This window comes from Protopterus annectens, chromosome 12.part0 (assembly GCF_019279795.1).
Source record: "Protopterus annectens isolate FY-2018-M chromosome 12.part0, PAN1.0, whole genome shotgun sequence".
Taxonomy (NCBI): Eukaryota; Metazoa; Chordata; order Ceratodontiformes; family Protopteridae; genus Protopterus; species Protopterus annectens.
In genome coordinates, this window is record NC_056746.1 from 1,267,586,693 (window position 1) to 1,267,612,149 (window position 25,457).

Here is a 25,457-nt window from a genome sequence, read left to right on the forward strand (position 1 = left end):
AAACACACATACAGTGACAATAGCTAAATAGTTACAGACCTCAATATATACATATGCAGTGTTATGAGTTAACTTATACATAACAGATCTCAGCACGCACATGTGGCATGCCAGGAGTTAAATTACAGGGGGTCTATGTTCAACTATCAAAAACATAAAGCCTGGAATGGCTAAATATCGTATGGAACACATTGATACAGAATAGTACCAAACATGAGTAACTGTGAAAATAAATTCATTGAATGGCTTAGTTGGCCAACATGGCGAACGCAACCAAACAAGATGGGGGGTTTTGCCCCCCACACCCCCACCAACTATATATACCAACTTCAAGATCACACTACAGTGGAAAATAGGGTAAATTTTAAAGGTTTCCTTCACTTACCTTATACATCCCATTACTTCCTGGTTGTTGGTCAACTATGGCCATTCAATGAATTTATTTTCAAAGTTACACAAGGGAAAAGAAACTAAGGGTGATGCTACTCAACGCCAGAAGTCTAAACCTCAAGATGCATGCACTCGAAACTCTCCTCAGCATGGAGAACATAGATATCTGTGCAGTAACAGAAACCTGGTTCAAGGCTCCTGAGAGCACCCCAGCACTACCAGGTTATACCTCATACTATACTTTTCGGCCCCAAAACTCGGACCGACACAAAAGGAGGGGGAGTATCAATATTCGTCAAAGATACCCACACCTCCAGGTTGGTGGCACAGCATGAAGTATCAGAAACTATCCATGTGCAACTAACAGTGGGTAAAACTGCCTTCCAGTTTATAGCCTGCTACAGACCACCCTCCCAAACCCAGGAACCCCACTCAACCTTCCTGAGAACACTGGAAAATATGAAGGTCTCCCCGAACACCATTATATTGGGCGATTTCAACTACCCAAACCCTAGCCCAAAGGTTCCAAGAATTTATAAACTCAAATGCTATGGAACAACTTGTCACCACTCCCACAAGAGGGGAAAGCATACTGGACCCGATCATCAACAACATGGGGACTCTATGCTCCAGACCAGAAGTGTATCCCTCACTGGTAAGATCAGACCATAAATTAATCTCACTGGATATCCACATCCCGACCACACCCCCTGCCCAGAAAACCACAGTGAAAAACTTCTCTAAAGCAAACTTCACACTCCTCAAAACCGAGGTGGAATCCTTCAAAGCCCCCGGGCCTGTGGAAAATATGGCCCAGACTGCAGAATCCTTTATAAATGCATTCTATGAACACCTTCACTAATGCATGGATCATGCAATCCCAAATAAAACCAAGACCCAATCCCCCAAAGGCAGACGTCCTGTCTGGTGGACCCCTGTCATAACCAAACTATACAATAGAAGGAGGAAGCTACTGCATGATAGAGCAATATCCCTAAAAGGAAAGGCATCTCTGATCAGTATTAGCAAAAAACTACGGGCACTCATAAAATCATCTAAGGCCAGCTTCGAGAGAAAAATTGCATAAGACACTAAAGATAATCACAAGGCTTTCTTTAGTTGTGTTAGGAACCTGGGTGGAAACTCCCAGATATGCTCCAGAGTTAGTCCAAAATAACAAAAAATACACTGAACCCACAGACATTGCCAACATCCTGGCTGACAGGTTCAGCGCAAACTTCTCCCCCCCACAAAAGAGCAATTATCTATCCCAGCAGAGTGCTGCCCCCCTGACATCTCAGATGCTCAGGTGAGAGCTGCCCTCTCCAAAGCAAAAAACACAGCATCAATGGGACCAGAAGGTGTCCCAGGCTGTGTCCTACATGAACTCCAAGAAGAGCTGAACCCCAACATAAAGCTACTGTTCAATCTAAGCCTTACTACAGGATATGTACCCAAAGAATGGTGTACAGCAACAGTGGTCCCTCTCCACAAAGGTGGTGCCTCAACGGATCCTGGAAACTATCGCCTCATAAGCCTGACTAGCTTGGTCTGCAAAGCTATGGATAGGATCATCATGGAACTCATAAATAAAGATATTGGGGACTTACAGACACTGGATCCTACCCAGTTCGGCTTTGTTAAAGGCAAATCCTGCCTCTTAAACCTGGTTGATTTCTTTGAAACAGTCACAAAGGCCATTGACGAGGGGAAGGTGGTCCACACAGCCTACCTGGACCTCGCAAAAGCCTTCGATACAATACCCCACTCAGGCATCATAGATAAGCTATCCAGATTAAATATAAACCCCTATGTCACTAGATGGGTTGCAAACTGGCTCAAGGACAGAACCCACATGGTCAGAATTGCTGGAGCCATGTCACACTCCAAACCAGTTACAAGTGGCATCCCACAAGGCTCAGTCCTGGGACATCTCTTGTTTGGCATATATTTCTCAGAGGTACAGGCCAACACAGGAGGACTGTGGCTGACCAAGTTCACAGATGACTGCAAACTGGGCACCATAATCGACTCTCCAGCTGACACAAGCATCCTCCTAAAGGGTCTCATAGAAACAGATAACTGGTGCCAGAGCCATGGCCTCAAGCTAAACGCCAAAAAATGTACAGTCATCCCCTTTGGCAAAAACAAATTGCCCACAAATTACCACATAGGTGGTAATCCATTAACTACGGAAGAAGCAATTAGGGACCTGGGGACCCAAGTTGATAGCAATCTCTCATTTGACAACCACGTGGCCAAAGTGGTTAGAGAAACCTTCTATATAGCCCACCTAATCATGAAGGGATTCATATCTAAATCAAGGGAGGTCATTGTGCCTCTTTACTCATCCCTCATTAGGCCCATAATTGAATACAATGCCCCTTTCGGGATGTACCTTACCCGACACCTGCAGCAACTGGAAAGACCCCAAAAGTACCTCGCCAAGAGGATCAAAGGGCTCAAATAGATGCCATATGCTGACTGGTTAAAGAAACTCCGGCTCTACTCGGTTGCATACCGCTTGCTTAGAGGCGATCTGTAGCTGACGTATAAAGCCATGTCCAACCCGGAATTAATGGACATGTTGCACCTCAGAAAATCCAAATCCCATCGAGCTACGTGCTCGAGGGACTTGAACCTCAGCACTGAAATAAATAGGACATGCTGGAGGGACAGATTCATAACCCAGAGGCTCCCTTCACTCTGGAATAGAATCCCAGTTCAAGTAAGGCAGAGTCCCTCACTGACTCTCTTCAAAAGAAATCTTGACGAGTGGATGGGAGATCATAGGTTTACCACGGGTATCACTGCTAAACAGAGGCACAGTAAACTAACCTCGAAAAAGGGCATAGTAAAACATTTAAAATGGGTGGCGAAAGCCAAACACACTCTGGCTAGGCTTACAAATGCCCAAGGGCAGATAGCCTAGTATGAACCTATGAACCTATGGTACTGTTCCATATTGAAACTTAGCCATTCGCGGGTTTATGTTTTTGATTGCCGAACATATAACCAAATACAGGTACAGGCCTCAGTACATAAATATATTGCAATTAGTGATACATGCCTCAGTACAATTACATCAAGTATTAAGAGTTAAACTATGAATACAGGCCTCCATGTATACTCACACACACTATCAGGGGTATGCCAGGTGTTTAATTACATCTACAGGCTTCAGTAGATACAGATACGGCGATAGTTGTTAAATAGTTACATGCCTCAGTACAAACATATAAGCAACAGGACTTAAATTGCAGATATAAACCTGAGTGCATACATAGTACCAAGAGATAAACTGTTACTGGCCTCAGTGCATGCACATATAGTGCAAAGAGGTAAGTTACAGATACAGGACTCAGTACACACAATAGATTCCAATGAGTTCATTGCAGAATCTGACTTCAGTACATAAATACACAGAGCTGGGAACTAAATTACAAATACGTGCATCGATGTATACTGATACAGTGTTGATGACCCCCAACCCCCCATTGTAGAAGGAAGTAGTAGTCCACATAAACCACAAAACTGACAGGCCAAAAAAGAGTCATATGGATGTTAGTGTGGACTGTTGAGGATAAGAAAGAAATAATGTATTGTTACTATTAAGCAAGAAGCCACAAATTTCCAGACAGAAGATATAAAAAAAAGGTTAAGAGAGAAATTAGAGGAAAGGAAAATACTCGCACATGAAAAAGTGTCAAAAGCTTCAGATGCAAGTTAGCTTTCATTAATAGAATAGATTCATGATAAACATTATATAGAACAAGAAACCTCGGGCCATTTGGGAAAAGAAGTGACTGAGGACCTGCAAAAATGTAAAGAACAAAATCTAGAGATTTTTGAAAGGTATGAAAAGAAATATGGGCATCAGAAAGAAAGAGAGATTTGATATGGTACAATATTTATGCAAAGGAGAAAGCCAAATTAGTCAATACAAGTAAACCAGCTCAAAGATATCCAAAGAGAAATGCAGGCAAAGGCACTCAGATATGAAAAATTCCACAATACAAACATTAGATCACAAAGGGGTTGAACAGAATATTAGTGAAGATTAGTAAGTAGAAGTTAAAAAAATAGAAGTCGGAAGTTATGGAATACCTGCAAAGTGAAGGATTTAGTGTAGAAAGTCTAACACAGTTTGTCACTGCATGATGGAACAATGAGTCCCCCAAGTAAGGAGACACAGGTGGAGCAAGAGACATCTGAGGAAGAAATATGGACATGGGAAAGGCAAAAAGATCTAATATAGTGCAATATTTATGCAATGGAGAAAGTAAAACCAATCAATACAAAAAAGCAGCACCAAAGATATTTGAAGAGAAGTACAGACAAAGACAACCAGATATGGACAATTTTACAATACAAAAAATGAGAAAAACAAAGGAGGAAAGTAGAAAAGAGACATTAAAGAAACAAACTGACGTTATAGATTACCAGAGAAGTGAAGGATTTAGTTTGGAAAATCTAACTCTGATAACATCACAGCATGACTGAACAATGTGTCCCCAAATTAAGGAGAAAGCAGTGGAACATAAAGCATATGATCAGCTGCCATACTGGAGCCTTCAGTAGGAAATCGGTATAAAAGTTCAGCTGGAGTTGCACAACAAGGGAAGGAACAAGAAACTGTAGCAACTCTGATGCAGTCAATGTTGCAGAGTGACAGGTCAGTGAGTTCTCAAAGGTTCATAGGTGTTTACTAGGCTAATGACCACAAGGGCCTTTTTAAGCCTAGCCATGCATCTCAAATCTCTGGCAAGTTCTGATACCCTTAATAAGTATAAGCAGGGGATTGGGAGATGAAACATTTACAAGCAGGAGCTTGGGAGATGAACCATTTACAGGTTGCCTGTGTCCATTAGAGACATAGGTGCCAAACCAGGGATGAATTTCCTGTTCCCCATCCAATTGTCCAAGTTGCACTTGAATTGGGTTAGGGAAGAACTCTGCTTCACATGGATGGGGAGCCTGTAACAGAGACAGGGTAGTCTCTGGATACATACCTGTCACTCCAGCAGGTCCTATTTATATTGCAAGCAAGGTTTAAGTCTTTAGAATGGGTAATTCGGGTGCTGTTTGTTTCGAGAATATGCAAGAGGTCAGGTTCCTATTATATAATCGAAGATGCAATCCTTCGAATGCATCTTGATTGAACTTGAAAGCACGATACAGCAAAGTGGCGAAATGGCATATAAGCAATATATGCATATTCTTTCCCTGGGAAAGAAATCGCTTGGCCGCCTCCATTACTTTGCCATTTCCGTCACTGTAGTGCAAGTTTGGAGTTGGTATATTTAAGTAGGGGGGTGTGGGAGGCACAGCCCCCCACATCGGGGGTGGGCAAAGCCCCCCACTTTATGTAATGTTTTGAAGTTTTTATTTTTATTTTTTATTTTTTGTGGAACAGCGATTTTTTTTTCCCCTCGGGAAAAAATTGCTGTTCCGAGTGTTTGGTTTTGTAAGCTTTCGCTTACTTACATGGGGTCAATAAATCAGCATTTGCTTTTTTAAGCATTCACTGATTTAATATAGACCCCATGAGATCCATCAGAGTGGGGTCTAACAATGCCCTGTATGCCAGGCATAGATCTTGCTTTTGAGACAAGATCTATGCCCTGTATGCCAGGCATAGATCTCACCTCAAATGCCTGTAGGAGACAAAATACTGGGATAGAGCCTTGAGGTGGTCTGCATAAGACATTTTACTTATGCCCAGTATTCTTTTAGTGAGGAACCTCTGTGGATGTTCCAATTATTGGATGTGCCTGGTTAGGTACATACCAAATGGGGCATTGTACTCAATGATAGGTCTAATGAATGTCTTATATAGTCACAAAGTGACTTCCTTGGACTTAAGTTGCACAACATAGAATGATTTACTCACTACTGTAGACATATGATGGTCAAAGGCTAGATTACTGTCTATGTGCATCTTAAGTCCCTGACTACTGTTTCAGCTGTAAGGGGTATGTTGTCAATACGATAGTTACCGGGGTAGATTATTTCCTGAAGAATACTCTTATGCATTTCTTGGCATCTAGTTTGAGTCCATGCCTCTGACACCAATTGTTTGTCTGTGTCAGTCCTTTCTGGAAAACATTTGTTTCGGTGTGGGATTCAATGACAGCTCCTAATTTGCAATCATCTCAGATTTAGTCAGCCAGAGATCACTAACATTGGCCTTGACTTCAGATATGTAAATACCAAAAAGGAGCGGTCCAAGGACTGATCTTTGAAGAACTCCACTTGTGACTGGCCTCTTTGTAAAGGTGGAATTCCCATTTCTAACTTCCTGGGTCCTGTCTCTGAGGCAGTTGGCTATCCACCGGGTGACCTATGAGTTTGTACCTAACCTCATGAGTTTGTCAACGATGCCGAGTGGGTATTGTGTCAAATGACTTGGCCAGATAAAGGTAAGCAGTGTGAACTATTTTGCCCTTATCCATTGCTTTGGTGACCTTCTCAAAGAAGTCCTCCAGGTTGAATAGGCATGACCTGCCCTTGACATAAGCAAACTGGTTTGGGTCCAATGTCTGGAGGTTTGCTATATCAGTATTGATCATTTCATGATAATTCTTTCCATGTCTTTACATATAAGACTAGTGAGACTTATGGGTCTCTAGTTTCCAGGGCCTGTAGATGGCCCATCTTTGTGGAGATGGATGACGGTTGCTGTTCTCCATTCATGAGGCACAAATCCTGTTTGGAGGCTACAGTTTAATAGCAATTCCAGAGGGTCTGATAGGTGATGTTTCATGCTATTTAGAAGGCATCCTGGGGTATTATCTGGGCCTTAGAGAAAGCATTAGGGACCTGTTCCCTAGTAATAGCAGGGTTAGTAATAGTTCATGATATTTCCTGAGGGAAGGTTGAGGGGGAGAGGGGTAAAGTTGGAGCTGAATGTATCAGCTAGGAGGTTTGCTATCATAGCTCTCAATTGTCCAGATTTTCACTGAATATCCAGATTTTTGGCCCTTATTTTTGATATTTTCCTCATAAAATTTGCAGTTTTCTGGAAAATCATTGAGGACTAAATTCACTAAATAATGACAGATGTTTGTTTGAATTTGAGACTTCATATCCTTCAAAAAATGCATGCCAGTGCAAAATATATTATTTTAGCTATTTTCTAGGCTTATAAGAGCAATATTTAAAATCTGTCCCTATTTCTGAGGCTTTTTTCCCCTGTAATTTTTGCTTTTGTCCAGATTTCTTAAGTAGTTGAGAGGTATGTTTGCTATACCTTCTGGCTCAGTATAGGTGGCTCCATTTACAATGAGCTCAGCACACAATTGTGTATGGCCTTTGAGGTTGTGGACATAGCTAAAGAATGCTTTGTGGTTGTCCTTAGCCTGGGAGGCCAAATTTACCTCAAATCTGGCTTTGGTAGAGTTTATCTGTCTTCTGAGTTGTTTGTTTAGTTTGATGAGAGTGTTTTTATCCTGCTGGGTGCTTCACCTTCTAATTGTTGCCATGATTTTCATATGAAGAACAGCTGATGACACAGGATGAAGCTGAAGATAATATGGCACAGGAAGACATTCTGGAATTTTCTATAGAATGCCTGTAGGAAACAGGGAACAAAGAATGTTTCCTTAGTTTGGAAGAAAATGATCTAAGGGAAGAGTTGCTTGATTTAATAGAGAAGGATATACATACTAAGATCAATGAAATAAATATATTACAGAAAGTCAGTAAGACCCAAAATGTTATAAATCTGATGAAACAACCAAAAACCGTAATCAAGACTGTTCATAGAAATTCATGCATTACAGAAGTTAATAAGATATATTACTGTGTAGCTAGATTAATAACAAATAAAGTCTTACCACAGAAACATAGGCCAGTAAGTTAAAGGAAGGGGAGAAATCAAATGGCATCATGAATGTATCAGAGAAAACTATAAATCAATTAAAACAAGAAGTGTCACTGTTAGAAGAGTACAGAACAGGGAATAGATCAAAAAAATACTTAGAAAGATAGATGTGATAAAAGCAACTTTTATCATCGGACAGGATCTACTGTACACTCCTGCAAATAATAAATTAAAGATGTCAGCACAGGCAGAAAAATGTAGAAAACATGCAGATAAATATAAAGGAAAAGTGCAAAATAAGCACAATTATTGGTGAGCCAATAAAGTTTTGTAGAAAATTGGTAAAGAAGGCAAAATAAAGAGAAAGACCACCAAAAAAAGAAGAAACTAGACACATTTTGGAGAAATATGTGAAGATCCTGTGGAGCAAAACAAAACTGTTAAATGGATAGAAGTAAAAGAAAGAATAAGAAGTTCAAATGTACAGGATATGAAATGGGATGAAATAATGGCCGGAGAAATTCAAACAAAACTAAGAAAAGCTCCTAACTAGAAAACCCTAGGCCTAAATTCAGTACCTAACATCTGGCTAAAAGTATTAACATCTTTAAATGAGGATTTAGCCATGCGTAACAACTATTTATATGCACACCTTGAGCAGACACCAATATGGTTAACAATAGGAAAAACAATACTCCTCCTTAAGAGTGAACCTTCAAGATATCCTAAAAACTGTAGACCAGTAACTTCCCTTCCAATGATGTATAAACTATACACTGGAATAGATGCCAATAGAGTTTGTAGTCATTTAGAAAAAAAACTCAATCTTAACAATAGCACAAAAGAGTAACAAAAGAAAGTCATATGGAACAAAGGATCATTTGTTGTTAAAGTCATAATGAAGAATTGTAAATGGGGGAAGAATCTAAGTATGGCATGGCTAGACTACAAAAAACATTTGACAGTATCCCACATTCATGAATAAAAGAGTGCTTACAAATGTGTAAGATACACCCTGCACTGATCGATTTACACTGACCATGAAACAGTGGCAGAACACTTTGCTGCTAAGCCATGATAAAGGACAAATTATTAACCCAGGCATAAAAATTCAAAGGAGGATATTCCAGGGTGACTCTCTGTTACTGCTGCTCTTTTGTTTTGCCCTTAACCCATTTTGCTGTCTACTTAGATGAGGTCATGGTTAAAATTTGGCTCCCAGAAAGGAACAAAGTGTAAAGACAGTGCGTATTCTTTTTGTGGATGATTTAAAACAATATTGTTCATCACATGAGGAAGTGAAAGCACAACTGCAAGTGATCAAAACGTTTTCAGATAATATAAGAATGCCATTTTGTCTTGATAAATGTGCAAAAGCAACCTTTAAATCAGGAAAGCTGCAGCACCAATAAAATATCAGCCTTGGACAGGAATGCGATACAAAAGAACCTGACCAAGAGGGGGTCTATAAATATTTGGGAACTGAAGAAGGATCAACAGTAAAACTTGAACAAATGTGAATAAAACTTCATAAGGAATATTTTAGAAGACTGAAAACAGAGCTAACATCTAGGAACAAAGTCCAAGCTATAAACCAATTTGCTCTTTCTGTTCTAACTTACAGTTTGGGGGTGATTGACTGGCCACAAATGGTATTAGATCATTTGGAAAGGAGAACAAGAGAAATCCTTCACACTTATCAAATGATTTATAAAAAATCAGTGCATACGGAGATTATATATTCCCTGTTCTGAAGGATGCTTGGGCCTCCTTGAAACTGATTACATGTATAGATCTGCAGTCAGGGGACTGCACACATATCTGTGGACCTCACAAGGTCCAAATTCACTGCCTAGTTTAGCAGAAGCATACTGGTGTAAAGCAGAAATGGAAATCAAACTAGAAGTAGATAAAACTAGGGCAGCAACTGAATGTGCCAAAAAACAAAAGAAAGAATGCAAGATTAAGGATCAGATGAGAAGGCAAGAAATGTGGAAGATGCATAAATATAGTTGCAAGTACAGAAAACTCCTGGAACAACCTCATGTTGATCAGGAACGAATGGTGGAATGGTTAAGGAGAGACTAAAATAAACCAAAAGATGAAAGGTTAATATTGACAGCCCAGGATAGTGGACTATATACACATTGGTTTACAAACTCCATTGAACATGTAAGATAAACAGACAATAGCAGGTTTTGGAAAACAGAACTGGATACAGTTTGTTGCTGGTTGTGATACACTAATTGCAGAAGGCCTGTATACTGAAAAGCATAATAATGTGGCAGGACTGCTGCACAGCGGATCGTGAAAACATTATTTATTTATTATTTTATTTTATTTTTATTTTACATTTGTTAACTGGGATGGTCCGACTGGACGAGGTCCATTTTCAGCGGAGGCCCAGGGAGAAAAGCTCCACATAATATAAAACCATGCAAGACAACTTTACGTAAAATACAAAACATTGTTATCAACAAAACATTATCAACATTTGTTCAATGGTAAAAAGTTTCATTGAGAAAAAAAAAATTAAAAAATGATCATATACATACACAAGTTAACTACAAAGATAGGTTTCAATTAAGGATGCTGTGTTTACAGAGTGTAAAGTAGCAGGAGAGAGGTAAAAGATGAAGGAAGTACAGATATAGTATTATGCAATACATGGACACATTATAATACTGAAGTAGCTGAAAAACACTGGAAACATGAGCCACAAAGCATTATAGAAAATGATTGAAGTTTATATCACATGGGATCACCAGCAGTTCAAAAAACAGATGTGAGAAAAAACTCCCTTACCAGCCTCAGTAAGAAGCTGAGATCCCTCATAAAATCCTCCAAAGCTAGTTACGAAAATAAAATTGCCAAAGATTCCAAAGACAACCACAAGGCATTCTATAGTTATGTCAAGAATCTAAAAGGCAATGCTCAGATCTGCTCTGAGCTACAACAGAATGGCATTAAATATACTGATCCCAAGGATATTGCCAATATCCTGGCAGATCGATTTAGTGCCAGCTTCACCCCCCTCTCACCCCCTAAAGAGCCCATCTCAATACCAAAAGATTGCCAAATTCCAGTAATCATGGCCACACAGGTATAAACCGCACTCTCCAAAGCTAAGAATACAGCATCCATGGGACCAGATGACATCCCGGGCTGTGTACTACATGAATTACAAAATGAACTGGCACCTCACCTAGGTGTCATGTTTAATCATAGTCTCACCTCAGGCTTTGTGCCTACTGAGTGGCGCACAGCTATAGTTATCCCACTCCACAAGGGGGGATCCACCTTGGATCCCAGGAACTACCATCCCATCAGTCTGATGAGCCTGATCTGCAAGGGCATGGAATGCATTATCATGGAACTTATAAACAAAGACATTGGAAACCTTCAAACACTGGACCCCACCCAGTTTGGGTTCGTGAAGGGACGATCTTGTCTCCTGAACCTGATTGACTTCTTCGAATCAGTCTCGAGAGCTGTGGACGAGGGAAGGTGGTCCACACAGCCTATCTGGACCTCACCAAGGCCTTTGACACCATCCCCCATTCTGGAATCATAGATAAACTTACTAAGCTGGGCATAAATCCCTACGTCACTCGATGGGTTGCCAACTGGCTTACTGACAGAACCCAGACTGTAAAAGTAGCCAGCTCCAAATCCAGCTCCAGACAAGTGACAAACGGAGTACTTTAGGGTTCAGCCCTGGGACCGCTCTTGTTTGGCATCTACTTCTCTGAAGTACAGGCCAACACTAAGGGACTCTGGCTAACAAAGTTTGCAGATGACTGCAAACTGGGAGCCATTATTGAATCCCCAAATGATGTAGATATTCTACAAAAGGGCCTTAGAGAAACAGATGCTTGGTGCCAGAGCCATGGGCTCAAGCTTAATGCCAAGAAATGTATAGTTATCCCCTTTGGGAAAAAACATGTACCCATGAATTACCACATAGGTGGCAGTACACTAAATACCGAAAGTGTGATGAGAGACTTAGGGGCACAGGTGGACAGTGGTCTCACCTTTGATAACCACATCGCCACAACAGTCAGGAAATCCTTTTATGTGGCACACCTCATCACTAAGGGCTTTTCATCCAGAAAAAAGAAGGTCATTGTCCCACTGTAGTCATCCCTCATTAGACCCATTATAGAGTACAATTCCCTGTTTGGTATGTACCTCACAAGACATCTACAACAGCTGGAAAGGCCGCAGAAATACCTCACTAAAAGAATCACAGGCCTAAAACAGATGCCCTGTGCTGACCGTCTAAAAAAACTCCAGCTATACTCTGTGGCATATCGTCTACTCAGAGGCAATCTCTGCTTAACATACAAGGCCATGTCAAACCCAGAGCTGTTGGACATGCTCCACTTAAAGAAATCCCAGTCCCTCAGAGCCACATGCTTCAGGGATCTAAACCTTGTCATCACAATGAACAAAACATGCTGGAGGGATAGCTTCCGGACCTAGAGACTCCCCATACTCTGGAATAGACTGCCCATACATGTCAATTAGAGCGCCTCTTTGGCTCTCTTCAAAAGGGACCTTGATGATTGGATAGAAGATAGGAAATTCACCCCGGGGATCATGTCAGTCGCCCTGTTAGACAGGGGTCCAGGGAAGTAAATATTGTGGGAAGAAATATCCAGGGAATTGTTATGGCTAGGCTTGTATAGGCCCTAGGGCTGATAGCCTAGAACCAACCTATGAAAAGAAGGCAAAAGTAACATTGATCATTGAAATTGCTATACCCAGTGATTACAGTGTTGTGCGTACAAAGTGACACAAAATGATAAAATACCAGGATTTACAGGTGAAGTGAAGGTGATGTAGAAGAAAGATACCCAGACAGTTCCAATAGTAGTAGGAGCAAAGGGTCTTATAAAAAATAATCTACAATCATTTTAGATGGGTCTCTATCAGATGATTGAGTTGCAGAACGCTGAAGACTATATGGTTGAGACCATATGATCGAAGTCTTGCAACCTTGAAAAAATGAGTGAAAACACGAAAATGAAATAAAACATCTTACCGTGACATTTTTGCAAGGGGCACGCCCCACTGCACCCCCCACAGCCCCTGCTACTTAAATATAGCAACTCTGAGATCACACTATAGTGAGGAGAATGGCAAATCCCGAGTTCCATGCTGTACGGCGATCTCAATAGAACGTGTTCAAGGTTGCAAGACTTTGATCATATGGTCTCGACCGTATGGTCTTCAGCATTCTGCAACTCAATCATCTGATAGGGACCCATTTACATATGTTACCGATACATGTAACTCTGCACAAATTGCAGGAGGAGTCATTGCTGGGCACATTGCAGGTGCTGCGAAGGTCACTTCTGGCTGACACCAAAGATTGAAACAATACTAATTTCATGAACTTTAATCATACTTTGACTTAGGAATAGGGTCCATTCCTGTTATGGTATTACAAACCCAAAAGACTTGGAGAAATTAAAGAGACATACAGTGGCTGGATTTAAATAAATTACAGATATAGAATATAGACCTCACCAGATAAAAAACAGTGCCAGGAGTTAAATTACATATGTAATTACACTCCACAAAAGGGGAGCCACCACTGATCCCAGGAACTATTGACCTATTAGCCTGACGAGCCTGGTCTGCAAGGCCATGGAACGTATCATCATGGAATTCATAAACAAAGACATTGGTAACCTCCAAACTCTGGATCCCACTCAGTTCAGGTTTGTGAAAGGCAGATCATGCCTCCTGAACCTGATCTACTTCTTTGAGGCAGTTACCAAAGCTGTAGATGAGGGTAAGGTGGTTCACACAGCCTATCTTGCCCTCGCCAAGGCTTTTGACACCATCCCCCATTCTGGAATTATAGTTAAACTCACTAAACTAGGTATAAATCCCTACGTCACAAGATGGGTTACCAACTGGCTCTCTGACAGAACCCACACTGTAAAAGTTGCAGACTCCAAATCTGACCTCAAAGCAGTGACAAGTGGAGTACCACAGGGTTCCATCCTGGGACCTCTCCTGTTTGGTATCTACTTCTCTGAAGTACAGACTAACACAAAAGGCCTCTGGCTAATGAAGTTCACAGATGACTGAACTAGGAGCCGTAGTCAAGTCCCCAAATGATGTGGACATCCTACAGAAGGGCCTCGCTGAGACAGATGCCAGGTGTCAGAGCCATGGCCTCAAACTCAGTGCCAAAAAGTGCAGTGTCATCCCCTTTGGTAAAAACTCTGTACCCATGAACTACCACATAGGCAGCAATCTACTTAACACCAAATGTGTGATGAGACCTTGGGACCCAGGTGGACAGTAGTCTCTCCTTTGACACATCGCCACAGTAGTCAGGAAGTCCTTCTATGTGGCACACCTCATCATAAAAGGGTTCTCATCCAGGAAAAAAGAGGTCATTGTTCCCCTCTACTCGACACTCATTAGACCCATTATAGAGTACAATGCCCCTTTTGGAATGTACCTCACAAGACATCTGCAGCAGCTGGAAAGGCCACAGAAGTACCTCACAAAGAGGATTACTGGCCTCAAACAAATGCCCTACACTCTCCGCCTAAAAAAACTCCAGCTTTACTCTGTAGCATATCGCCTACTCCGAGGTGATCTCTGCCTAACATATAAAGCTATGTCAAACCCAGAGCTGTTGGACATGCTACACCTAAAGAAATCCCAATCCCTCTGAGCTACATGCTCTAGGGTCCTAAACCTTGTCACCACAATAAACAGGACATATTGGAGGGATAGATTCCTGTCCCAGAGACTTCCCATACTCTGGAATAGGCTACCCATCTATGTCAAGCAAAGTTCTTCATTAGCACTCTTCAAGAAAAATCTTTGAATGGATGGGAAACAGGAAATACACCCCGGGGATCACTTCTGTGTCTCTGCTCGACAGTGGCACAGGAAAATACCTTTCTTGGGTGGCGTAAGCCAGGGAACCTTGTTGGCTATGGTTACGTAGGCCCTTGGGCCGATAGCCTAGTACCTACCTATGAAACTGTGTCATTCACAGAACATGCATACAGTGCTAGGTGTTGAATTACAGATGTGGGCCTTACTGCACACACACACACACACACACACACACACACACACACAGTAACAGGGATTAAATTGTAGCTATAGGCATAGAAGCTCTGGTACTCGATAAAACAGACAATAAGCATTACAGCCAAAAGCAAGTGCTTTTGACAATGCCTCCCTGAAGTCCCTGACAGCGACTAACATTGTTTAGTTGTGATTTTTTTGTTTCTTGTGCAATGGGTCTTTCATGTTTCTGGTTTCTTGCCATTGATTTTGATAGTCTTTGGTGTCCAGCAGTGTGACATTAGGCTTTTCTATTTTTAAGCTGTAGATGCATTGCAAGTATTTTGGTTTTCGCAACAGAATGCTGTAGATGGGGGGTTTGGAACACATTTTCAGTCCTGTGATGTTTACCCTTTCTTCATAACTGACACATACATATGAGTGTTGTTGTGTCTTTCGGCTTTTCCTGGTTAGGGGTCGCCACAGTGGAACTCCGATCCGCTAATGATTGGTAGTTGATTTTTACGTGCCGAGTTACCAGCCCTGACGTACAACCTTCAACGAAGGTATGCCCATTCACGCATGTCTCCACGCAGAAGACGCTCTAGCTGAGAATCGAACCGGACAGCGTCTTATTGTGAGGTGACAATGCTACCGCAGAACCACCACCTCGGGTAAATTAAACAAAACATCCATATACTAATGTTTATAAAGTCGTCAACAAAACTCCCACTTTGCAAACATCTACACATTACTACGCATGCACTGATCAACAATGTTGGATCATACAAAACTTAATTTAATCCCCCCGCACCCCAATACCCCCTGCTAATATATATACACACACACACACACACACACACACATATATATATATATATATATATATATATATATATATATATATCAGTCTCAGGGAAAGGGCATATTTCCCTTCTCTGAGAAAAGTGTGATTTCACACACCTGTAACCATCTATTTCGTTTACTAAATTTCATCAGCTAAACAGATGATGACCAAAGGTAGAGTTGACAAAGTTCAGCCAATGAAGAGATGCTAACCTGGGGAAGGAAGTAAGGGAAGCAAAAGGAAGGTAAGAAAGTTTGGGCAGGTAGCAGGGGCACACAAACAAACATACAGGACAGACAAGACTGACAGAGGAGGTGCTGGCACAACGAGAGAGTGGGGAGCACAATGGATAAGGAGCGACAGACAACCCCAGGGAAGATGATGATGTTTGGGAGGATTAGACAAGAAACAAGGGCAGGCATAGACACAAAAAGAAGATACCAACATGGTGGGAGACAGAATTGGGTTACAAAGCTGACATTTCTTCCAACCTTGACTCGGTGGGAGCTTAAGTTCTCTAGATGGCCTATGCTGGCATCTATCCATCAGTCATTCAGCTCCCTCATGATGTTTGTCAATTGCCTTTGAGTCACAAAGTATCACCCCTCCACTACCTCTTTTACCAGTGGGGACAATAGCCCAGAACTCTGGTGCAGGGTTAGATGGTTTGTCTCCAACAGCTGATGTTTAGGCACTCACAATGACAGCTGATGATTGAGTTGGGGAGGTGACCCTAGCAGGCTGGTGCCAGAGATGAAGTAGATGGTGGTGAAAATTGTGAGGGGTTGGCAGTCCTTACTGGTGCAAAAGGTGCATGTCTAGATGCTACTGCATATAATTGTAAAATAAATGGAGAATAAACAAAATAAAAGTAAAGCAAATGTATGTAACAGAAAGAGTAGTTAAAAAGAGGGTGCAAGAGAGGGGAAAAGTGCAGATATGATGGAAATATACAGTTAATATATATTTTTCTCTTATAGCAATGCAGGTACAGTAATTGAAACTTGTAAAATACCCTACCAATCTTACCAATGACAGAGGGATGCACAAGTGCAATCTGAAAGAAAGTGCCTTAACATGTATAAGATGTCAACATACTCACATATCTGCCGGTAACATGGATACCTGTTAAGAGTTATGCCAGCACTTTAACCTGCAATGTATGAAAGAGGTGTACTCACCCTGAAAACCTTTAGCCTGTAATGTATGAAATAGGTATACTCACCCTGGCAGCCTGTAACCTGTAATGTATGAAACAGGTGTATTCACCCTGGCAGCCTTTAACCTGCAATGTATGAAACGGGTATGCTCACCCTGGCAGCCTTTAACCTGCAATGTATGAAACAGGTGTATTCACCCTGGCAGCCTTTAAGCTGCAATGTATGAAACAGGTAAATTCACCCTGCAGCCTTTAACCTGCAATGTATGAAACAGGTATACTCACCCTGGCAGCCTTTAACCTGCAATGTATGAAATAGGTGTATTCACCCTGGCGGCCTTTAACCTGCAATGTATGAAACAGGTGTATTCACCCTGGCAGCTAGTCAGGTATTCAGCCCTCCTCCTCCTGTGCACTTTTGCGTTCTCTGTTATTGCTCCTGGGCCAAGAAAGAGAGAGAGAGATAAACCAGATAGTGTAAAATAGGTGGCTACTGCACATATTGACAGTATGTATGTGTAGTTGAGATAAATTTTACTTACAATACATCAGTGGTGCTGCAGTTGGAACTTTGGCCTCCCACCAGCCAAGCAGGTTGGGATGATGTCATTTGAGGTTACCGTAATGATGATGATGTGGAATTCCTGTTGCACCTGAGACAGCTTTTGTCACAGCTTTACATGCATGTGTCTGTATTGTAGGCCTTCATACTCTTCCTGCAGTAGGAGTTATCGGTGGTCATGGTGGAGTAAGTGAGAGAATATTTTGTTTACTCCATGCACCACCAGTGAGCCCTACAAGGTACATTTCCTGCACAATCAGCAGACATTTGTTTTGTCAGAGACATAGATGAACATGGCTGGCATTTCACAGCCACACCCATAATCCAGTTAGGCAACTGCTGGGCACCATAGGGTAACTCAGTTGTGCAACGTGTGGTGGGTCTGTCTAATGTATGTACTATATTCTAATGTTTGTGAAATGGATTCCAAGATGTGAAAAATGGCAGCAAAAATGTCTCTGTTTATAAGCCATGAATGCAGCATGCAGGGTTTCCATTTCCATTAGCTATGTGGAATTACATACCCCCCCCCCCCGAGCCATAGGGTGAACGGCTCATGAGCAGCTCCATATGCACGTGTCTAGGCATGTGCACAGTACTGTTTAAGTAATAAGTGCATGTAACGTTTAGGTGTTCACAGTGATATTCTTTCCGAATCATTATGTGTGGCCTTATTTGCATAATCGCTGTTCCCAAACACCCAAAATTGCATGATATTAGCATGAGGGAGGGCAGTAAACTTAATTACACTACTTAAGAATTCATAGAGCTGCACCTCAAACACTGCAACAGGTGATTCCACTACTGATTACTGAGACGCACTGGATTACAGCTTGTAAAATGTAAGTTCATTTTTCAGCGTCAGTCTTGTAAGTATAGTTACATTTGTATGTTATTTTACTGAAGTACATAATATAGAGGATTATGACCAGATCTCTGATTGTAACCTGCTTATTATGTTTTAGAGACATGGATGCCATGAAATTCACTTCGAGAGTGAAGCTTGGCATACTTGTCGAGAACACATAATATTAATTTACAATTGGACATCTGATCATAATTTGGATTTAATGCATATTTATTTGCTCCATGTACTATTTGACATAGAAAAAAGAGCAAAAGTGTTTTGCTGACTTTTAAAGCTGGTAATGCACTTAGTGAAAGTTGACAAACAAGACAGCTAGACACTTCAGTATGTTGAAATAAAGTCAGAGACAGATTGAAGGAATACACAGCTGGCATAAAGAAGCTGTTTTGACTTCTACTGCTGTCATTTGCTGGCCAGCACTGTCCTTTCTTAGTGTGAGACATGATCTTAACATCTTTTGGGAGTGTTTAACACTTGTTAAGATCAGGTCATGTGGTACTAAAGTTCTTACCTGTTTTTTTTCTAATATCGGAGAGTAATCATGGTGCTCCATGCACTACAAATTAGTTATGACAGTAGTTTAATGAGCTGTTGAAATGGCAGTTAGATGGCTAAAGCAATTGTTGTGCTGAAGGCATGTTACAAATAATAGAAAACACACCCAGAAGCAAGTACTCATAGGACATCTTTGCAAATTCAGGCCTGACTTGTATTGGGAAATAGTGGCAAACATGTGCAAGTGTTTTTAAAAATGAGGCGAAACACTCATGTCAGTTTGGTAACTGGAAACCTTAGGGTGTTTAGGTGTCGTGGGAATTTTTCAAGTATAGTTATGGGTCAGACATTCTATAAACTGTCTTGATAGACATGTATGAGAATCAGACACACCACCAGCATGGTGTACAGACATGGGGAAGACGCTGTTGTAAGGAGTTGCCTGGAGCAGTCATTACCACCATGCTAATGCCACTGTTTTCCATGCCTATATAAAATACCTACTAAGGATACTAAGGATAAGATAAGGAAGAGCCCGATTCTGTTGAGATAAAGCCACAAATAAAGTCACATTTTCCCAGGCAGAGAAGGAGGTGCTACTGTAGGCTCTCTATCTCCATGGCTGACATTTCTTTGGGTAGAATGAGGCTGTCTGGCCCTGAAAAACAATAACCATTTCAAATACTGCAACTTGCCAGACTGAGTCCCAAAACACTGAGAATGAATGGCCGAAAAACAGACATATACCAAGTCCAAAAATGGCCATTTCCTAGAATATTCCATTTTCTGCAATGTATGGCAGTGTTGGAGTTGATATATATGTATGTGTGTATATATATATATATATATATATATATAAGTTGGGGGGTGTATGGCTTTCTCCTCTACATCAGGGAGTGCAGGGGACTTGGCCTCTGCAAAAAAGGAGTTTAAAGGAGTAGAGTGTTGTTCGAGATTCATTCTTCTCCTGGATTTTCAATCTTTTTTTCCTTTCTGTTGGCAATCATCATTATGAGTGCCAACATTTCAATAGACAGCCTACAGAGACCATGCCTGGAAAGGTCTTCCAAAGACTTTAATGCCATAGGTGGCCAGGACCATACTTATTAAATTGTTCACTGAAGGGCCACTGACATAATATGTGCTGTGGAAACAAAGACCTGTCTACCTGGCACAGGAAGGTAGACTAACAAGAGGAAGGCCATCAGTCAAGCCACCTCTGCCAGAGATGGAGGTGTTTCTGGCCTCTTGCAGAGACAGTGACTCTTCCTCATGGTCCCACTGTGGACACAGTTCTAGCAGAGCTTTACTTTGAATTAAGAATGGCCCTTGGAGATGCACCATGTATGTAGCAGTATTCCTATATAACAGTAGACTTAATTTCCCTTACCCCAATACTCACTGACCAATTTATTAAAGCTATCATCCAAGCATGCAGGGAGACACGGTGCATGGACCAAACTACTTCAATTCAAACAGAAAAAATGTCCAGCACTATGTCCTCATATGTTTGGTGCTGGACATTGTTTCTGTTTCAGCTTATTAAAGCTGTCTGCTTTGGGTTATACAAAGAGCATCAGGTATTCAGCCTGTTTGGCCATCTGCAAAGGTATGGAATTTAAATGCTTTGTCTACAAATACTGCATCTGAATTTGAGGTACGTTTCTGGTGCTGGGCAAAGTTTACACAGGGTATTGTGTTTTGCTGTGTTCGCAAGTGATTCTCTGGCACCTTCAGTGTTGAAGTGCCACTGCCTGGTGATGATGAGGATAAACTGACAATGTCAGAGAGAACAATGGGTGTTTTTGACCAGGGAATGTGACCAGAGTATCCATTATGTAGACCAGAGACACAGCATCATTGTCTGCGGACACACATCACATGTGGAGGACATGTTATTTGGAACACTCACAGTCATGTAAGTGTGATACCCCATATAGGACAGTTGTCAGAATCTACAGCGAGCCCCATAGGATGAGTGGATGCACACAACAGAGATGAGTACTGTTGCTCATTGGAGAAATGGTTACTACCCTCCACCTGAAGCTGCTGTGTCAATCACTGTAACCCAAAGCATGTGCATGGCCATATTGGAGGCACAGCCTAGAAATATCAGAGCTATTTCTGACTTTTACTAATAACACAGGGTATGTGAGATGACCTCTGGAAGTGCATGTCCTGGATGTGTAATAGTTTTAATAGACTGAATCAGATACTAGCATGTACCATGTCCTCTCATACTCACTACTAGTGCGTACTGTGTCCTCTTATACTCACTACTAGCATGTACCGTGTCCTCTCATATTCACTACTAGCCTTAGCTGACAACTTCTTAGAGCAAGAAATCTGGACAAAGCCATAAATAATGGGGGGGGGGGGTCAAAGTTCCAAAAATAGAGATAATTTTTAAATGCTGCACTTAGAAACTTAGAAAGTTGTTAGAATAACTGGTTTTGCATTAGTGTACATTTTTTGAAGGGTATGAAGTCTGAGACTCAAATGTTTGTCATTATTTTCAGACTTCAATCCTCAATGATTTGCCAGAAACCCAAAGATTTTATGAGGAACAGACCAAAAATATGAGGCAAAAAACTAGACATTCTGAGGAAATCTGTACAGTTGAGAGGTATGCTACTAGCATGTATCATGTCCTTTCATACTCACCTGCTATGTACATCTGATTCCATACATGAAGTCATTCCACTGCTACCTCCATGAATGGTGACTGTTGTGGCCATGGATGGCCTAGATCATGGTCATGGTCCTGGACTGGTAGAACCTCCTCAGTTACATCTGTTATAGAGGTGATTATGGCCAGAAGAGGCTGTCCCCAGGTCTTGGCAGTAGCAGCAGCAATGTTACATCTGGTAATGGATGTCATTCATATTCACAGAGTATGCTTACTCACATTTAGATAAGGTCATGGTACAATCAGTGCAACTCCTAATAGGGGCAGCTCTCAGGGGTGGGTGAGTGTGCGCACAAGATGCCCAACCATCTACCATGCATGGCCTGGATTTGTCCACTAGATCAAGACACAATGCCACAACTAATGCTGAGGCTGTGTCCCAGCAGACACACACTCACATCACCACTGCCAAAGTCCTTTACATACTCAAATATTCACTTACACTGACCCTTCACAGTCTTTTATAGTAATCCCCGTACCAATCCTCCAGCCTTCACACACACACACACACACACACACACACACAGCGCTAATGCACACAAGTACAGTTCTACTTTTCACTGTCCTCAGCACTCACACATTTCTCTGTGGAACACATTCCTAGTTGTGCTCCCTCCCCCACCTGTGCAAATTATGTTAACTATGCCCTGTACTTCGTATATTGTTACTTGGATTGCCTATGTCTGATTGGCAATGTGGCCACCCTGTGCATGGGTAAGCACAGCATTCATTACCTCTAGTGTAGTGTATATGCTTTACTATAGACCAAAGCTATTTGCAGGCTGCTGCCTCTTTTCCAGTATTATGACATACTTTCCGGCCTCTGTATAGCGTGTTCACCTCATGCTGCAGGTTCCTCCCCCAGGCCCTCAACCAGCTTAGACTTAACTGCCTATTATGCCCTGGGCTTTTTCTCATACAAACACACACCTGCTGTAACTGCCTTCTAATTATAACATTGTGTAACATTCCACAAACTGAAAATAATTTTAAAATGCACCAGGATCGTACTACAGGGCATCACTGGATGAATCTGGACAGTGAAAGATGCCTTCCACAGCCCAAACACATGATCCACAACTACCCTTTTTTTGTGATGGAGCATAGTTGTATCTTTGACCTTCTTCATTCTGTGGATTTCTGATGGATGTCTTCAGTTTAGGTTCCAGGGCATACTCACTGTTGCCAGTAAGATGCCTGCGGGGGAAGTCTTTGTTAGCAGACTATTGGTACAGGTTACATGTGCTCTGTATGTGGGAATTATGGTAACTGCCTGGTTGGTCTGCTGGCATGTTGTGGATCACACCTTGTGCACTACTGACCACCTGGAAGTTGGAGTGGTACCCTTTCCAGTTCATCCACCTTCTTCCCAGTTCCCCCACTGGGGCCTTTATTTCAATGCTGGTGCAGTCTATTGGCTCTAGTACATCATGGACATGGGCTATAATCACTGAAGTCCCACATGGTGTTACCTGTTTCCCTCTATTATATGTGGAAACGACATATTTCCACTAAATGCTACATAATGGCATTCAGGAACTAATGGAGTATTCTCTGTAGCAGATGCTTAAGCCACCCCAACTGTACCCCCTGTTGGCTATCGAAAGATCCCTATAGCTAATACTTGTAAGGGTATGCATGCCTTTATATTCACTCAGATAGGTAATCCAAGCTAGCACACATTCAGTAGGTCCTGCATGGTGACTCTGTCTACCTTCTACCTGTCCACAATGTCGGTGTCATGGAGTCCATGAAATTTTAAGTGAGGTTGGAGGGCACAGCACCCCCCAAAAGCAAGGATGCTCTCTACATGGCTCATAATGGCAATAAAATATTCTTTCTTGCATATTCACATTAATTAATGATGTGGCAGCCCTTAACACATTTCCACAGTTCAGTAGCATGTACATGCACATTTAGTTGTATTCAGCAACATTAATGCTATAGCAGTACGTCATTCTCTTTGTACATTTCTGAATCATTTTGCCATCTTGATTTATCTCTTTGCATACATGGACCTGCTCATTTCAGTAATGTTGCTTGTTACCTTCTGATTATCTGACCATTAGCATATACCACCACAGACTCTGCTGCTTGGTATATACCGCTCATGGTAAGCATGTCTATGAATAGCACACACGCTGAAAATAGTTGCCGAAATTGTTGTTCATCATGCAACAGTGAGGCTGAGTTTTATGAATCCCAATCTTGGTATGGCCAGTGTTGTGTTTGCTGACTGCTTCTGACCTGAAGTGGTGTGACTGATGTCTATCGTGACTGCTCCGTACATATAACATGGTTTTGTCTGTGTCTGAGGACGGTTTCTTAGATGATCCATTGTGACAGTTTTGTCTCTGATGATGGTTTCTTACTTAACACTCTGTGGCTGATGTCATTTCTGATGGCTGTTTTTTTTTTATTTATTTGTTTGTAACTGCAGTGGTGGTACTGTAGTAGCGATGTCGCCTCACAGTAAGACGTTGTCCTGTTTGATTCTCAGCTAAAGCGTCTTCTATGTGGAGACATGTGTGAATGGGCGTACCTTCATTGAAGGTTGTGCGTTAGAGCTGGCAACTCGGCACGTAAAAATCTACTGTCAATCATTAGCAGACCGGAGTTCTGCTGTGGTGACCCCTAACTGGGAAAAGCCGAAAGACACAACAACATTTGTTTATTTTTGCACAATATGGTATGGCTAGAATTGTGTGTGATGGACAGTTACATCCAGGCCACCCCATATCATCAGGGGTATTGTACCCTTAACCCCCTACACCCCTCTGCACAGGATGGAAAATTCTGGGCTTCCATTTGGTGTTTCTGCTCAGACATCATGGATTTCTTTTATGAATTTGTGAATGTGGTAATTTCTGTTACATTTTTATCTGCATTCTTTCAGTCGATGTACCTCGGTTGTTGTTGTGTCTTTCGGCTTTTCCCGGTTAGGGGTTGCCACAGTGGAACTCCGGTCTGCTAATGATTGGCAGTGGATTTTTACGTGCTGAGTTGCCAGCCCTGACGCACAACCTTCAACGAAGGCACGCCCATTCACGCATGTCTCCACACAGAAGACGTTCTAACTAGGAATTGAACAGGGCAATGTCTTACTGTGAGGCGACAACGCTACCGCGGCACCTGGTTAGAAATCTCTTAATAATTAAAACAATATTGGTCTTTTTATCCCCTGTTTTAGCTGTGTAGTGCACAGTACTGCTTTCTTTTTGCTACTTATATATTAATTATTTGGTATGGTGCCTTCTTTAATAAGCATTCCAAGCATTAAATGTACTTTGAAATAATACACGCTGACTGAATTATGTCATTTTGTGAGCAGTAGCTTAGCATTTTATGAGCATACCTTGGTGTATTGTGCTTTTTGGATACATGTTGTAACATTTCATATCTCAGATTACATTTTTGTTACCTTGGCTTATTTCTCATATTGGGAATTTGTTAATGCTTTACAAGATAAAATGAGCTAATTTTAATTTTATATGTAAGTTTTAAACTTTACAGTTTAAAAAGTTTTGTGTTCATGTTCTTTACTATCATAAACATAATTACTTCCAAAGCTGTTT

At 41.5% G+C, this 25,457-nt stretch overlaps 1 protein-coding gene across 4 annotated transcripts in view; it reads left to right on the forward strand.

Annotated features, from left to right (window-relative positions):
• Window positions 1-25,457, forward strand: part of SLC13A3 (solute carrier family 13 member 3) — a 709,014-nt gene that overhangs the window by 364,537 nt on the left and 319,020 nt on the right. The gene's annotated exons all lie outside the window — the stretch shown is intronic.